This window comes from Aegilops tauschii, chromosome 5, assembly GCF_002575655.3.
Source record: "Aegilops tauschii subsp. strangulata cultivar AL8/78 chromosome 5, Aet v6.0, whole genome shotgun sequence".
In the NCBI taxonomy this organism is placed as follows: domain Eukaryota; kingdom Viridiplantae; phylum Streptophyta; class Magnoliopsida; order Poales; family Poaceae; genus Aegilops; species Aegilops tauschii.
Window position 1 is genome coordinate 482,441,339 of NC_053039.3, and position 4,853 is coordinate 482,446,191.

Sequence of the window (4,853 nt, forward strand, 5' to 3'; positions counted from 1 at the left end):
TCCAGCCATGTTGGCTATTAAAGATTTGAATAATATAATCCAATGATTTATAAGTGCATGCTTCCAATGGCGCAATCCAATATATACTGGCGACTTAATGTCCAAAGCCAGACCGGGTTAATAAACACTGGATAATTACCTTATCTCATACTGACAACTTGTAGTTGAAAGCCAAGCCGGGTCAATAAACGCCGGTTTATCATAAGATATTATAAATCTCATCAAAGGAGAAAAAACTTGGCAAATAAAAGCATAAAAAGAACTTGCGAGGCTTTTCATGGGCTGCCAGGCCCAAAATCGAGGCTTTTCATGGGCTGCCAGGCCACTGAGTTAAACCATTTTACAAAGCCTTTTAAGATGGACCTCACATTAACCAATCGTCGTTTTAACTTTGACAAGTTCAGGGTCTATGAGATTGACTTGTCAAACGTTCGGCGGGTCATACCAGGATTACCTGGACGGAGTGGCTTACTTAAAAAGGCAGGATAACCCGGGGTTTTAGGTGAATACACCTGGCTTCCAAGCCTGGCTTGATAGCCTATTACAAGGGTGCAGACTCTTTGTTCTTTGCGAAGCAAAGAGCCCTCAAGCAATATTTTGAGCTGTGCTCGATGGGTGCCCATGTTTGAGTTGTGCTTTTGCAACACTTTCTTTGGCCCCTGAGTGATTTCCCTGGTGGCCTTACGCCAATCAAGAGGTGTAGCTATGGTTCCAATACGACCAAGCCCCCAAGTGATTTCCCTGGTGGCCTTACGCCGATCAAGAGGTGTAGCTATGGTTCGAATACGACCAAGCCCCCAAGTGATTTTTTTGAGCTGTGCTCGCCGGGTGCCTATGTTTGAGTTGTGTTGTGCAACAAACTCTCTTTGGTCCCTTTAATTTTTCCTAAGAACTCGAACTTGCGAGAGATTATTCTTTTGAACCGGAAATTCTTAAACCGGACATTGAGAGCTTCAAAGCTTTGCGGGAGACAGCTTTCCCTTGAGCCGGATTTTAAACCGGAATCCTTCTTTTTAAGCCGGAAATTTTCTGACGGCCTTTAAATTTGCACTAATATGGCGATTTAGGGTCCTGCGTTAGATAACTTTGCAAGCCGGAGTAATTGCTCTTTTAAAGAAAGCAATATATAATACAAAAATATACTAGGTGGATTTCACCTGATATATTAGGCCAGAAATTATCCACCGCGGAGTTGATCATCACCATGGTGAAGCTGAAATCAATCACGGCTGAGTCGGCCGCGGGAGTAGACAGATGAACCGTCCGCAGCGTTGTAAGCTGGTGCGGACAGGCGAATCAATCGTGGGCGCGGTAATCCGCGTGGACGGGCGAGTCAACCACGTCATGTTGACGTAGCAGGGCGGCGATTTGCACATGTATCCGTCGAGCAGCAGGGCACAAACGAATGCCAGTGCAAAAATAATGTTGGCGCATGCCCCTTTGCAACACCTTTGTAATGAATCATGGTCCTGCGAAAAAAATATCACCGACCAGAGTAATTGTTCCTTTTGACAAAAACAATAAGTGCTTAATAAGATAAATTTAGATGGATATCACCTGATGTTTATGAACGACAGATTATCTGTACGTGAATTTTTTGCACATCGTAATAGCAATGCGCCACACTCCTTTTTTGGGCTGATGCAGTACTTGTAGTAGCACTTTAGACAGAATTGTCTTCATCTCCAGCGATTCTCCAAGAAATAGCTGTACTTGTCCACCGTCAAAGTGAAAACTGGAGATATTTTGTAGCTTTGCTTTCTATCACTTGTAGCATGGAGCACCAGGACACCTTCAGATAGCTGAGGCGCCGCAGCATAGCAGGCATCTTTACGAAAATTATCTCACTACAACTGCTGACTTCAAATCGCTCCAAGGCAAAAGAACTAAGTGGCCGAAGGGCACCGGCGAGGCAGCTTGTAACCGGTTCAAAATGCAAGGCAGCAACGGATACACGCCAGCGGGTCATGGCAGAGGTGAAGCTAAGGTGACCCGGCCAGGCGGTTCAGAGCCGAGGGGATAGACCGGCGAGGCGGTTGCGGCTCGACCGGGGCAGCCCAAGGCAGACGGCGAAGTGGGCGAAGGCGACGGCCGCTCGGAGCGGCGACTCAAAGGTGGCAGTAACTCGGAGGCGGGGTCACGCACGGACGGTTCGGAGGAGAACGACTGTGACTCGTCTCGCTCGACGGAGACCGGCAACTCGGCCGCGGAGTCACGCAACCAGCGGCGAAATCCGAATCCATCCCCCGTCCGGTGGCGGTTTAGAGGCAAGGCCGGGCCGCCATACCGGAGCCAGCCGAGGAACAACTTAATCCGGCGCATGGACGGCAACTCGCGGCGACAGGGCCGGTTCAATCCGGTGGATCGACGAGGTGCGTCCGTGGCAGCGGCGAGGCCAGCGTAAGCGAAACGGTCCGGGCCAAGACAGTAGCCCGACTTGTATTCTTCAGTTGTAGTAAAAAATACTTGCTCCTTTAGGAGTTTCAGAGAATCCGTCGACTTCAGGCGATTCGGAATCCATCGAACAAATCACCGGATGGCCGCAGCTAATACAGTATAACCTTTTCATCCAGGCGAAGATGCGGCAGCTCTCCTGCAGCAGAGATGGAGCGACGGGTGGACGGGGTAGCTTCAAAACTAGCGGCTCATGGGCACATCACAATGGCGACCGACGACGTCGGCCTGCAACGTGGCTGTAGAGGTGGCGGTCGGCGAATTGTGAGCCATCAGGCGGATTAACAGAGGAGTGAAGGGTTGAGGCAAGCGCGGCGGTACGAGGCCGGGCGGCTCAGGTGCGGAGAGCCGGCGGTTTGAAACAAGCGCAGCGGTCAGACACCAGCAGAGTTGAGTAGAGGCAGGAGCGGCAACCCGGTTCGGGCACGCAGCTCGGAGGCGACAGGGCCGGTCTAAGGCGGTGACTCGCAGGTGGGGAGGTCGACGAGGGCAGCCCGGTAGCAACGCCGGCGAAGGAAAGCAGCGCGACCAGACCAGGTCAAACACTGTCTCCAATTCCGGGTCGTAGTTGTATCTGCTTTCCGGGTCGTGGGCTGTTGCTCTGGTCCTTCACGTGGGGGCGGGGGTGTAGCTTCAGAGATGTGTCATTGGTACTGTTGCAAGATTCGCTGGATGGCTTTGAGAGCATGCGTACAGAGATGACTTGTGTTTTGATAGCAGGGCGCAGCGGCAACTTTGTGTCCACCTCGGCGGACTGCACGTACAAGAATCGATCTCCATCGCTGCTTATGCGTTGAATCGGCACTTCGGCAATAAAAAAACTTGTCGGTCTCGGCGACTCACGGCGCATCTCCTTTTTTCTGTAAACCGGACTCGGCGGATTATCGTGGCGCATGTGGTAGACACTGAACATGCGACCCTGACTCTCTTGACCTTGTTTTGACTGCTCGCGGATGATGTGATTTACTAAACCGGCTCTTTTCTCATTCGGAAAACTACAACTTCCCGATCCCTAGGACTTGCAGCGGCAGCGGAAATTAATCCGGCCTTAATGGATCATCTGGTCGTGTGCGCTGGCTTCAAATTTGATCATGTTCCCGATCACAAAACAATGAACTTCCCGGCTCTTCCTCATCTAACGGAATGACGAGCTCCTCGATCCCTAGGAGAGATCCCTCCAAGAACTCAACACCACCGTGTGCGGGCCCCACGGTGGGCGCCAACTGTCGTGGAATTGTCACGGCAGATGTCCTAGTGTGAGGACTTAGTCGTGAGGTCAACGCATCTATGTGGTAGCTTGAGAGGGGTTGAGCGGAATCAAGAGACGCAACACAAGACAAGGGTTTAGACAGCTTCGGGCCCCGGGAAACATCATCCGGTAACAACCCTACATGTTGTTTGTGGCTAGGTCTCATTATCATCACGAGGGAGTCGCCGTAAACCGGCTCTCCTAGTTATGTCTAGCCCTAAGATTATTTTTTCTCTCCCCCCTCTTGGGGTGCCCTGCCCCTCCTTATATATGTTTGAAGGGGCGGGTTACATGTAGAGTCCAACTCGGATTAAGACTTAAACTATTCTGACTTCTCTTCATGGGCTTCTTAACGTCTTGGGCTTCATAACGTCTTGGGCTTTATAATGTCTCGGGCTTCATAACGTCTCGGGCTTCATAACCCCAGGCGACTCTATCTGCCGGGTTATGACTGTCAAGCAGTTATCACTGTCTGTCGGGTTATGACTATCAACCAGTTATCACTGTCTGCCAGGTTATGACTGTCAACCAGTTATCACTGTCTGCCGGGTTATGACTGTCAACCAGTTATCATTGTCTACCGGGTTATGACTGTCTGCCGGTTTATGATGGTCTGCCGTTTTATGTTGGTCTGCCGAGTTATCATCTGACTTAACATCTGTCGGTTTACCACATGTTGGTTTACCGTCTGTCTTAGCCATCTGTCTTAACTGTCTGTCTTAACTGTCTGCCTTAACTGTCTGCCGGTTTACCATCCGCCGGTTTACCAAGTCCCAGCCGGGTTATGACTCCGGCCGGGTCATACCGCGGGGTATATTCCCGATAGGACCCTTCGTGGGTGGAGCCCTCCGTGGACTCGCACAGTCGTTACCCTTCGTGGGTTGAAGTCTCCATCAACGTGGGTGTACGATAGCACCACCTATCAGAACCACGCCAAAAATCTATGTGTCTCCATTGCGTTTGCAAGCTCCAATACCATCCCTTTACTTTCTTGCAACTTGCATACTTTACTCTTTCCGCTGCATATACTCTTGTCATGCTTGTTTGAAATGTATTGTGAGTGCTTTAACATGTGCTAAACTCAACCTTAACTTGAAGAAATTAAAAACTGCCACTTTTACTTGTTAGGTGTCTAATCACCCCCCCTCTA